The 13,922-nt window shown below is 43.1% G+C and overlaps 1 pseudogene; it reads left to right on the forward strand.

Annotated features, from left to right (window-relative positions):
• Positions 1 to 10,000: 10,000 nt before the first annotated feature.
• Positions 10,001 to 13,903, forward strand: LOC136520542 (aspartyl protease APCB1-like; annotated as a pseudogene).
• The last annotated feature ends 19 nt before the right edge of the window (positions 13,904 to 13,922 follow it).

Consider the following 13,922-nt stretch of genomic DNA (forward strand, 5'->3'; position numbering starts at 1 on the left):
GACCGATTGCTTGATTATTGCTTTTGCTATTGATGAAGCTTGGCTATTGGGGACCTTTTGCTTGATTATTTGGGACCGGCATGCATGATTTAGCAATGTTTCACTTGGCTCTTGGCAGGATCAAGGAGAGTAAAAGGCCTTCATCTCAAGTATTAGCTCTAGTGGAACTTGTGAAAGTCCAGCAGCAGCATCAGTGATGGGTTCTTCTGCTCCAAATGTTGACACCAGTTGCAGTGGCAGTGGCGCTGGCGCACCAGCAACAACCACAATTCCAGCGACCACAACTCCAATTAATGTCGATGATGATGACCAGGATGACGAGGATGAAGAGCAGGCTCACCTTTCTGGCAAGAGGTTCAAGAAATGCACATCGTCTGTCTGGAAGTATTTCACCAAGAAAAAGGAGGTTGTCGAGGTGGAGGGAAAGCAGTTTGAGCAGCTGTGGGGATACTGCAATTTTGCTAACTGCAATCAGAGGTACAGAGCTGAGGGCATATGTGGGACGACTGCATTCAAGAACCATTTGAAGTCAAAACATAGTATTGTGGAGGGACAACAACAGTTAAAGTTGGTAAGAACCCTGATAGTGAAAATGCTCGTTCAGCCTTTCAAATATGACCAAGAAGCGCTGGAGGAGCACCCTTTGGTGTGGCAGACGCGTCTTTCATAGTTCATTTTGTCTGATTTTTGCTTGCTAAGCAGTACACACCCATGTTGCATGCTTCCTTTCTAATGTTGCCCTTCATCCTATTGGTAGACATGGCCTTTGAAGCTAGGCGCAGGGCTACCACTGTTGTGGTTGTTGCAGTGGCTGCTTGGTTTTTCATGTGGTTTAGGAGGAGAGTTGAAGATTCGCGCTCAGTCACCTATGGTCCCATGGCTGAGAGGGACAGACAGAGGATGAACAACCTTAGATACATATATGAATCTGATGATGTGCACCGTGTCAACCTTCTTAGAATGAAGAGGGCCCCTTTTTCTAACTTTGTGATCTTTTCCGTAGTAGAGAGCTTGTCACTGACAGCATACATGTATCTGTTGAAGAACAAGTAGCCATGTTCTTGCATGTTGTTGGTCACAATGAGAGGCTTAGGGTGGTTGACGTCACCTTCAGGAGGTCCGTAGAGACAATTAGTAGGTTCTTCCAGAAGGTGTTGTATGTGGTAGGAGAGTTGAGGAATGAATTGATTGTCCCTCTTGCTACCAATGTCCATCCTAGGATCCTTGGGAGCAGAAGGTGGTACTCCTATTTCAAGGTTGGCATCCATAACTTGTCATACATAGGTCTCATTCATTATCAGTTTAGTGTCAATGTTCACTTGCACTTATGTTTTATTGATTTAGGACTGCATAGGAGCAATTGATGGTACTCATGTCCTAGCTAGAGTGCCTGTGAAGATACAAGCTGCCTTTAGAGGCTGGAAGCACACCATCACACAAAATGTGTTGGCAGCCGTGGACTTTGACCTTAGATTCACTTATGTGCTTGCTGGTTGGGAGGGATCTGCACATGATGCTTTTATCTTGTCTGATGCTCTTGAAAGAGCTGATGGCCTTAGAGTGCCACCAGGTATCATCCAAACCACAAAAACCATTGACACTTTGCTTAATCTTAAATGAAACTACTAAAACATATCCCTATCTGCTAATTTCTAGGAAATTCTATCTTGTCGATGCTGGATATGCAGTGAGGCATGGTTTCTTGCCACCATTTCGTGCCACAAGGTACCATTTGAGGGAGTTTGGTTCAAACCGATCACAAAATCAAAGAGAGTTTTTTAATCTAAGGCATTTCTCTTAGAGTAACGGTTGAGAGGGCTTTTGGGGCTCTATAGAATAGATTCAGGGTATGGACAACAAGCCTTTCCACCCATACAAGACCTAAGTTAAGCTTGTTCTTGCCTATTGTATTCTTCACAATTGGATCCTCAGGCATGGGCAGGACGAGCATGTACCTGCTGAATCCACATGGACTCCTAACATCAATGGCAATGCCTCACAGCCAAATCATGTCCCTGATAATGGTACCTAGGCACAACAGAGGGAGGCATGGGCTACATAGATGTGGCAAAACAGGGGAAATTCTAGGGTGTAGTGGCATGGTGTGTATACTATTTAGCATTGATGGAACTTGTATTTTAACTGAGACCTATGGCACTTTGCAATGATGTAGTACATATTCCTTTTCTGCCTATTTGATCTATTGAACTTGTATTTCATATCATGCAATTTGTTTTCCTTATGTACTGGTTTGTTCAATGTTATGCTGGTTGTGGATAAGAAATAAACAATATGCTTGACAGGTTGTTAACATTGGTGGTGAGGACAATGTGGTGGAACAGGGTGGGGTAGTTGCTGCTGATGATGGCAATCCAGCAGCCCCTTAGCCCAATGGCCCTATGCACTGACTCTGTTAGTCTGGGTTCATGCTAAGGAGTTCCATGATTTGGTGGGCAGGGGGTCAAACTACAAAGGTTCAATGAGGTACATGTTAGGCAGTTGCACTCATGGTCTCTGAGTTTGCTGGAGTCAATGTGAGCACCCAGCAGATTTACAATCACCTGAGAAAGTGGAGGCAAAGGTGGGTTAAGATTGTTAGGCTCAAGGATTTGAGTGGTGCTCTGTGGGATGAGGACCACCATATGATAGTACTTGATGATGAGCACAACCTACTTTGCTTAGATGCATATGAGTTGGCCTCTCCACTTTTGCATATAGCCATGCTAACGTCTTATGCTGTAGAAGTATTTTGATATGTAGCACTGACCTCATCTGATGCTAAAGAACCATTTGCCGCCTGACCAAGGCTGCACCTAGTTTTGTAAAGCATAGGAGCCATGGTGATGGATGTGAGGCTGTGTTGATCTGTGTGGTGTAGACATTAATAATGGGTGATGGATTGTCACTTAGTTGATCTGAGCCCTAAATACCTTGGATTGTCACTTAGTTGATCTGAGCCCTAAAATACCTCTGGATTGTCACTTAGTTGATTCTGAGACATTTTATGATGTTGTTATTGTTCTTGTTATTCTTATTGTTGGAGTTCCTATTTGGCCGATGATGCAAACTATAGCAATCTTAAGGTGGCTGTGGGTTTCTTCATGTTGATGCTTTATTGCCTTCTTGTGTTTTCTCATGTCTGTCATCAAACCGTGGATACGTTCATTCTCAACAACTGTTGTAGGCATGCCTACCGGATGGCTGGATGGACGTGTCCCACGCTTCCATGGCAGCCATGAACTTGCCTCAGCAATTTGTGTTCTTATTTGCCACCTGGATGATTGCAGTTAGCTGCAAAGCTGATCATAAGTTAGTTTTAGCAGTTGCTGAGGCCTGCATTTTTTGTGCCTATGATGTCAACCATTTTTTGACTGGGCTGATACAATTGTGAGATCCTTTTCATGCCTATGAAGATAACAGTGCCAGTTTGAGTAATAGATTATGCACACTGATGACCTTAGACTTATGAGGTACTGGAGCATTGTTTCTTCTATCTTCTACTTATGCTTCTCATGACTGTCGTCAAACCATGTGAGACATTCATGCCCAAGCAACAACTGGGCGGTTGTGATGATCTGATGGCTGGGCTGGATGTCTCTCATGGTTTCATGCCTGTCATGATCTTGGTTTTTTATTATCTGTTTGAGGTTTGTTGTTGTCCTATGTTTCTAAGCTCCAAGTTCAAGGTCAAATGAAAAGGCAATTAAATCTAAGGCAAATCGATTGAACTAACCCTCATCTATCAACATATTATACTTGCTTTTATGTGTTTTTAAGGGGCACATGGCTTGGTATGTTGTGTACCGTGGCAAGGTTCCTAGGGTATATGCAACCTGGGCTAGATGCACTGCCCAGGTAACTGGTTTTAAAAACAACAGCTACAAGAGCTTCCCTAACAAAGAAGAGACAGAAGCATCATACTTGGATTTCATGGGTTATGAAGATGACAAAGTTTTTGTCAAGCCTCCACCAAAGGTGGTCAGGAACACATCGGTGTTATTTGTTGTGGCTGTGGTGCAGTCTTTTTTCTTGCTGGTGCTCCTATGGTTCATTCTTGCTCGTTGCTACAACTTGCTGTGATGCTTAAAATGTGTCCGTGCAAACTTGTAATGACAATGACCTTATGAGGTATTGTGACCCTTAATGTTGTTGACTATTAGATGAGAAAATTGTTGTATGCTTGTATTTTATCATTAGATGCTCCAAGGTCATTGTCAATGGCAACTGCACAATGAACTGAGGCGCAAAAACATCTCTATTGTCTGCCTTGTACTATTGAGTAGGGTGGTAATCCTCACCAAAACCATACCTGGGTGCTCACACCTTCTGTCATGCGTCCAAACCAAACACAGCTGGGCACACCAATTCATACCACAAAACCGTCCACACAAGCAACCAAACATGATTCCTATGATCCAGTATGCTACACTTATTTGCAACCAAACATGCCAAGGTGCATGGTCTCATTCTGGTATGGTTCAAGCCTGCAAAGGCCCTCCATCCCGGCTGGCAGACCAAGGAGCAACCAATCACGCCCTATATATCCCGATCAGCAATAGGGTCAAGTTTACGCTGGCTCAGCTTTCGGATGTGCACGTAGAGAGGACATAATGCGTGTACGCGTTTGTATAGAGAGTGAGATCGAGGCTATATAGGCGGGACCACAGCTAGCTCGAGATGGACGCTGTACCATTGATGTGAACTGACCCGATTACTACGGCCCTATTCGCTTCAAAGGCGGGACCACTGCTAGCTCGAGATGAACGCTGTACCATTGATGTGAACTGCCTCGGTTACTACGACCCTATTCGCTTCGAAGGTGGGACCACCGCTAGCTCGAAGATGGATGCTGTACCATTGATGTGAACTGACCCGGTTACTACGGCCCTATTCGCTTCAAAGGCGGGACCACCGCCTAGCTCGAGATGGACGCTGTACCATTGATGTGAGCTGACCCGGTTACTACGGTCCTATTCGCTTCAATTGTCAGCTCGGTTTATGAGCTATGGCACAATATTTTTCTCTCATAATAAAACAGTATCAACTGACTTATCAGCCGAAAAAGACGTACAATTATTAATAACAAACCTGGATGGCAGCCGTAGCATCAGTCGGAACGGAAGATTACAATCAGAAAGCCCCTTGTTGTTCACATAACGATCCTTTACACCGACAGTACATGTACCAAAAGCCGTGACCACGCAGCACTCAGAAGGGAGAAAGGCGAGGCGAACAGTGAGAGTGAGACTGAACAACCTGAAACCGACCGCACAACGATGATCCAAGGGCACCAGCAGCAGGTATCGTGCATCTACCACCTGCTGCGGGCACTGCCCACTGGCAGGCACACATGCATCGAAGCCAAGTCACGGAAATCAACGGATCGGAGACCCTTTCCCCTGCACCAATCACCAACCTAACCGATCGATCAATCTTTTGCTTTTGTTAGGTAGGTGACGACGCTAGCTGAATAGATGATCCTGGGACTTGGAGAGGTTTGAGCGTCGTCGATCAGCAATAATGCAATCGATCCTGCACTTTGCATTGTGTGAGGTTGCTCTTGCTGCTGCTGCTGCTCCGATGACGAAACCCTTTATTTTGATGCCCAGCATATATGGCTTGGAGGCATGCGTCGGGTCAGATACCCGGGTCGCCGTTGATTCCGCGGCACTCAAAGGCGGCCCGGACGGCGGGCGCCGCAACGACGCTGAAACTGACCCTGCAGCCGCCCGGGTGGACTTTTTTTTTGCTTCTTCCCCTACCTAGCGCCTAGCGGGGATAGCCTGAAACTGCCTGCAATGTGTGATAAGGAACCTACCTTAGATATGTTCGCTCTTAGTATAGTCTTATTAGCTTCAGAGTTTGTAGATAGGTTCACAGGACGTCAGTCACTACTACACCACCGGGGCACCTGAGGCTGAGAGATTGTTCATGCATGTCAGGCAGAGGAGACACAGGTCAGGTCCTCACAAATATGGCATGGCAGAGTATTCAGCTGCACATAGCTGATGGAACCATTAATTTAGACAACAAGACACACAGCAGGGTAAGGACCAAGGGTCGTTGGTGATGATGTAGTCATGTAAGCCAAATAATCTGCTGAGTGATTATTCCTTTGCTTTTCTCTAATCTAACTTCCAATGGGGGCCGGGAAAAAAAAAGAAAAAGAAAAAGATCTACCTCTTGTTATTGCTCTAGTAGTTGTCGGGGCGCCGTCAGGATATTGCTATGCTAGCATCCATCCAATGCAAGAAAAACAGAGTGGCTGCTCACGCTAACGGATTGGTGGTGCTGATCTTTGCTTAGGATGCACTGCAAATCTTAAGGTGACGGGCTCGAGTGCTTCTTAAATGTACTATTAATTTAGACCCACATGATTTGCGCTAGCTTCTTTTTGGTTACGAGCAATATATATATATATATATATATTTCTTTGGAGAATGTCATTTCGCTGTTGCTATAGAATATCCATGTGAAAGACCATCTATCTGACGACGCAATCAACTGTTTGGACTATATATGCGCTCGCTTTTTATAAATGCATACTGCTTAAAATATATATAAAAAAACAGTCGATTCACAAAAAGATTGCGAAGCTGGAAGCCTCGATCTGTAAATATTTATGCTTAAAAATTTGGCACATGACAACGACTTCCAATCCGAAAAAAAAGTTAATAGTACACTGCTACAGGGTCATCGAATTTGAGCTTGCAAACTGTATACGTGCGTACTTAACCTGACAAAACGCCATTATCAGATGCCTGCGCCAACAACTACATGCCTGCCCATAACCAACCAAAGCGTAGCCGAGGCGCAAGCCGACACGAAACATACACCGGTGATCAGGACAGGCACAGCAACACACGAGAAACCAGCAAAAGCTAACAACTCTGAAAAACTCGCCAAATTAATTTCAGTTCCGAAATATATATACAAGTCAACAAACATGATGGAAGCAGCCGCAATCATTACCTCCTTTATGTAAGTAGAACCACAATTTTTTGGTCACTTAAAGTTTGCCTGAAATATTAACGGCCTGTTTGCTTGGTCGTAAACGATCGTAAATTTTCAGCTAGAATAGTATTTTTTCTCTATACCAAACCAGTCAGCAGTAATAATCCACGATCGTATACGATCGTTTCAGCCCTAGCCGAACAGGTTATAAATTTTTTTCACAAATAGGGACTTTTTCTGATGTTAGCCTCCATAATAAAGAACGAACTGTTCCAATTCTTTTTAGACAGAAATGATACGCAGGGGAAAATACAGAGAAAGATCTCTGCTCATACAGACATGTTCCTTGTACTCCAAATTTCTACCACTATAGCATTGCATACTCCCTCGGTTCCGAAGGAAAGTTGTTTTAGGTTTGCCATATATAAGTCAATAATTTTCTTCAGATTTGACCAAATTCAATGATGGATTTAATGAAACTAATTATGTGTCGTAGAAGTTGCTCTGTTTTTTTAATAATTTGGTTACACTCTAAGAAGTTGGACTTAGGATACAACTAAATTAACAAATTAATAAATTTTAAAAGGGAGCATTCTGCAGAGAGAGAAAAATTATAGTCACGCACGTTTCACCTCCAAACAAAAGAAAGTAGAGGAAGAAAACATTTCTATAATGAGTTCTTGAGAAACAAAGGTGAGAGCCACTCCATGATAATTGTATTACTGCTCTCCTCAAATTTATAGTTTAATGGCCTATTTGAATCAGTTTTGAATCATTAGAATCTTTGGTTGTGAACGTGATTATGATAATATGCATTATGGATTATACTAATCTATGTTGTTTGTATTCATAAATAATTATAGTGCTGGATTATTGTCCATTGACCTAGAGTCTCCTGTTAATATCTTTGAGGTGAATTATAGCATTATAAGAATCTATTAGTTTTTTTTTGGATTATTATAGTACATCTCATAATTTTGGGTGTTCGGATTACCTAGATATTATTTTAGCTGATTACTGTAACTCAGAGGGGGTCCAAATTGGTCTCTAAGTGTAGTACCTCGATCTGACATGAATAAAACTTTAAAACGACGTTACAGAGTTTTATATACAGTAGCCAAGGTGATGACGGGCATATATAGCGACACACCAGACTTATATAAACTTTATACTTAAATTTGCATCGACTTTCCTATCCATAAAAATTAATACCACTACTCCAAGGTCATGAAATTTCACTGCAAACTATATGTAACAAAATGCCAATATATAAAGGCTTTATGCCGCCAAATACACCTGCGGTGACTTCATCAACATCGAGATTTGCCAGTTCAGTCTTTCGGATGTGTTTATATAGATAGGTTGTTTGTGTTTGTACAGTGATTTAAAAAAAACTACATGCCATAGTGGAGGAACTGTAGCCGAGGTGATGACGGGCATATCTCTAATATAGCGACACACCAGACTACAAGAGCAAGCAACCAAACCAAGTTAAGAACTCTCAAATACCTCTCACAAAGGGAGAAAACAGATTCGCTAATTTTCAGTTGCCATGAAAACCTTCGCTTCTTCAAATATATATTCAGCATGATGCAAGCAGCAGCCACAATAATTTGTTTCTCCCATTTTTGTTTTATGCAAGTGGTTTTGGTCCATGAAAGTTTGCTTGAAAATTTTGACTTTCTTTCATAAATAGGGATTTGACCTGATATTAACCTCCGCAATGAGCACATGTCCCTATTATTTGCACATAAAAATTATACGTAGCAAAACACGTCTCTTGCACACACACACACACACACACACACACACACACACACACACACACACGCACGCGCACACACACACACACACACACACACACACACACACACACACACACACACACACACACACACACATATATATATATATATATATATATATATATATATATATATATATATTATATATATTATATATAGATCGTGCTTCCGTGGCACGTCTTTCATAAAAAAAAGGATATACAGACATATTCGTTATAGTCAAAATTTCTACCGCTATAGCAATACTTTCAGGTAGCTAAGGAGGAAAATCCCTTCACTCTATCATTGTTCGTTTCAATTTTACAAATATTTATTTCTTATGGTACCTCGATGTGACATGAGCACAAAAAGGGGTTTAAGAATCCGTTTTGTTTTCCTTGTGTAGGACTAAAAATGAATCACCAAACAATATATATATATATATATATATATATATATATATATATATATATATATATATATATAATGTAAATATGACCAACTTAAGAAAAAAAATAGACGATTCTTCACTAAAAAGAAAATAGATTACCCAAATTCGAGTTGAAAATGAGTCAACATGGATAGTCGGGGTTTATGACCACACCTTTCACCCAACTAGTTGAGCTACGCTCTCACTTTCTTAAACTATATATAATGGACAACTGCATATTGATTTGATTTACGATGGAAGCAAAAATAGGGCTTGGTAGAATAATGGGGAGGCATCCAGTTAAAGGGAAATTCGTGGTCTTGTCTACCTCATTTATAGAGTCAAAATTGGAATTGGCATTATTATACAATTTTTTACATGTATAATAATATAGTTGGAGAGAAATCCATTTCCATAACTTTTTCTCCCCTTGGTTAATTAAAGGTGACTCTATATAGAACATTTATTTCCAACTTGAAAGGTATACGTATATACCTTTCTTATTATCGAGAACTTTGTACATATTCCATAATTGTCACGCCGTGAAAACAACCTATATAGCATTGATTGAATCTAGAAACGGACGCAGGTAGCCCACGAGTCCACGACTGGATTACCGCACCACCGTACCATCCAGCCAAGAGACGGTCATGCCAGTTACAGGTGGCCACGACAAAGACAGGCCACACCACACCGCCGTTGAATCTTTTGGGCAACTGATGGATGAATCGCGCGCCGAAATCCCCGTCCTGCCCCCACCTGGACACCTCGCAGGCCGGGTCGTCGGGACTTGGCCTTCGGGGGCGGACCGGTGATTCATATACCAAACCCAGTCCGCGAAACAAACCAGTCGCCGCCCTGCCTTCCTCCTTCCCTCGCAGGCAGAGGCACGCAGCTCGCGTGGCATTGCGTTTGCCGCGCGGCCTGCTTCTCTTCTCTCCAGCGACAGCGACATGGCCGCCACGCCGGTGACGTCGCCGTCGCCGGCTCCACCACCGGAGGAGGACGAGGGGAGAAAGCAGCAGCACCAGCGGGTTCCCAACGGGTACGTTATGATCGTCGTCCCCAACGCCGGCCACGAGTTGCCCGCCTCCTCTCTTCCTCATGACGCCGACGCCCCAGAGGACGAGGAGGAGCGGCCGCGGGACGTCCTCACTGTGGCGCGCGGCGGTGCTGGCGCTCGCGGCGGTGGCAGTGGCGGGCTACGTCTGCCTGTACGCGGGGCGGCTCTTGGAGACGCGGGAGGACGATGGCGGCGACGACGACCCGGTGGGCGGCCGCAGGTCCTTCCTGCTGCCGCTCTACCCGAAGCCACGCCGCGGCGGGGCTACGAAGTGGGCCAGCGGCGACGACTGGCCGCAGAATTCCACCGGCAACCTCTTCCCGGAAGGGTGCGTGTAGCCTCTTCAAGAATTCGGTTCCGTAGTTCTGTCCAACAGTATCTGTTCTTCGTCTTCCATTCCGTCTGCTGTTACATTCTCGAACAAGCTGGGTTTCTAGGAATTTGTTCGTTCCTTGTTGTTAATTGCTTTCTGTGGGGGAAAGGTCTGCTGCCTTCTTTCTCGTTCAATGCGCTTCTTGTAGTATGCGTTGGTCCTTGGGTTTATCACTTTATCGGCTCTCTCGTTCGCGGACACTCCTTGACAAATTCCGGTTTGTCGGCTCCAAATTGCGGACACTTTTTGCTCTATCTTCGATGATTTTGAGCTCGCCGCCTAATAATTGCCCGCATTTCTGTACACTTTCGCATGATTTCGAGTCTCTTGTCATTTCTCCCTTTCCATTCAGTTGGCTATACCATGTTTCAGGGGGGCTCCACCAAGTTATTACAACGAAGTCTAATCGCTCTGCTGTTTGTTTTCGGGGAGTAGTTGGAACTATCATTTGTTTAGTGCTAGTTGCAGAGTTTGTACTCTAGTCGTTCCTTTACAGAATTGTGAAGTACGCTTGACCATCATTCCGAGCCGTAATTGTAACACCCCAGACACGGCACACGGCCCACGGTCCACTCTACCGAGGGGTGGGTCTCATCTACGTAGCAACCCGTTTATGTTTTCATCTTCGCTACTGCTTTTAAATTTTGGATTAACAGTGCACTTTCCAATAAATTAGAGCGATACTGCTTTGCTGGCTTCGAAGTCAACACTCTTGCCAACAAACGGACATACTGTATAATAACTATTTGATGATTTAGATCGTCTTTTCTTGTTTATATATACATCCAACTGCTGTCGGTAGGCCCTGATCACCGCTGTTGTTAACATCGCATTATTTTCCTTCTAAATGTTAATGTCCTTATTACCTGTGCAGGCTATACTACACTACTATCTCATTGGGCAATCCTCCAAGGCCTTATTTTCTTGATGTTGATACTGGGAGCCATGCAACATGGATACAGTGCGACGCGCCATGCACAAGCTGTGCAAAGGTATGTACACACCATTTCAGCTACATGCTCCGTTTTACTACAATGTTGCTGCATGATGATCTTAATTAATAATTAGTGGTAAATTCCATGTGGCTTAGTGGTTGAGGGGCTGAAGTCATGGGTTCAAAGTCCCCATTTGAAGCTCTTCTTTTTCATGATTAGCTGGATTGTCCCAAGTTCACTGGATTCTGTAATAAACATTATTCAATCTTGTTACAGGGAGCTCACCCTGTATATAGGCCTGCGCGGACGAACCTAGTTCCTGCCAGTGATCCACTTTGTGATCGAGTCCAACATGACAACCCAAATCAGTGCGACTATGATATCAGTTATGCCGACGGAAGCTCCTCTATGGGCGTTCATGTAAGGGATAATATGCAGTTCATCAGTGAAGGTGGTGAAAGGGAAAATGCGGACATTGTGTTTGGGTATGAGTCCACCTTCCAATAACTGATAACATCATGACATGTATGTATAATGATGATTGTTGTTAGCACATTGTCTAAGAAACTAACTGCCATTTGTCCATCACATACAGGTGTGGATACGATCAGCAAGGAATTCTTCTGAACAGACTAGAAAATACTGATGGCATTCTCGGCCTGAGCAACCAGGCACTAAGCCTTCCTACACAGTTAGCCAGCCGAGGTACTATTTCCAATGCTTTCGGTCACTGTGTGACGAGAGATCCCAGTGGTGGTGGTTATTTGTTTCTTGGCGATGATTACATTCCCAGATGGGGTATGACTTGGGTCCCTATCCGAGATGGTCCAGCAGAGTAAGTTGCCTCTGTCTTATGGAAAATTATTTTAGTTCGTGTGGCTATCATTCTTTCCTTGGATGTCATGCATCATTTTTAGACATTGCGATATGCTGTGTTGCAACGTATCCTCAGCAATCTTACCAGTTCATGTCACTCTCTGAGACTGAAACCATAAAAGGGAAAAATTACTCAACTGCTTTTCTATAGCTCGTTACTCTCTCCCTATTATCACAGTCACCACATGCATCAGGAAATGCCATGAAACTGACCTGCATGCTATGTCTCTACTCAAATCACAAATATTTAGTTGCAAAAACAGCCATATATATATATATATATACCCCTTTCCTATGAAATAAAATTGCACATGAATACGCTGTTATATAAAGTTGAAATAATAACAGTTAGGTCATTATAACTGAAACTTTCTCTTTCTTGTGAGCTTCAGTGATATACGCAGAGCCCAAGTTCAGCAAGTAAACCACGGGGATCAGCAGCTCAATGTGCAAGGGAAGTTGACTCAAGTGATCTTTGACAGTGGGTCCACATATACATATTTCCCAAATGAGGCTCTTATAAATTTGATATCTTCGGTGAGTGTCAATTCTTCTATAGATGTAATCACAAAACAGGTCAATTCTTATGTTTTCTTTTAATTTAACAGCTGAAGGCTGCATCCCCGCGATTTGTACAAGATGACTCAGACAAAACACTTCCTTTCTGCATGAAAGCTGATTTTCCAGTGAGGTAACATGATTGAAATCTCTTAATTGAATATGCCTTTTTTGCTAAATTGACAGGCATTTTTTCAGATCTGTGGATGATGTGAAATATTTTTTCAAGCCCTTGAGTCTGCAATTCGAGAAACGATTTTTCTTCTCCAGAACCTTCAACATTCGTCCTGAAGATTACTTGATCATCAGTGTAGGTTCCCATGTGATGTTTCTTACATCTGATTAACACTGTATACTCCATTTCCTATTTGAAGTACAGTAGTACACATACAACATCATGGTTTTCCTGGGATTCATTTCAGGATAAGGGCAATGTCTGCCTGGGGGTGCTCGATGGAACAACGATCGGTTATGATTCAGTAATAATAGTCGGAGGTATTCGGTGGTCATTTTCTTGACAAATTTCGACTTCCCAATCCTATTCCTGCTAAATTTATCCTTATCTCATATTTGTTGCAGATGTTTCTCTTCGTGGAAAATTGATTGCTTATGACAATGATGAGAATGAGGTCGGGTGGATCGATTCAGACTGCACCAACCCTCGCAGACCAAGCAGAATTCCTTCCTTCCTGCGACGAGCGTTGCACAACCAACTTCTGTAAATACTACAAAGATGCTACTGTGAAATCAGCTGACCATGCTTGTTCTTACAGACGTGCAATCCTGCGTCTGAATTCTGAAACTGCCATGGAACCCTCCTCTTCTTTGGTTATAATCGTGTGGAGAAATGTAACTACGAGATAGAAAAACGGTTACAAGACGGGGAAATAGGAAGTAAAGGTAGATAAGCATAGCTAGCATATTGTACTTTGTATTCCCGCTGCCTGTA

The sequence above is a fragment of the Miscanthus floridulus genome, chromosome 18 (assembly GCF_019320115.1).
Source record: "Miscanthus floridulus cultivar M001 chromosome 18, ASM1932011v1, whole genome shotgun sequence".
NCBI classification, from domain to species: domain Eukaryota; kingdom Viridiplantae; phylum Streptophyta; class Magnoliopsida; order Poales; family Poaceae; genus Miscanthus; species Miscanthus floridulus.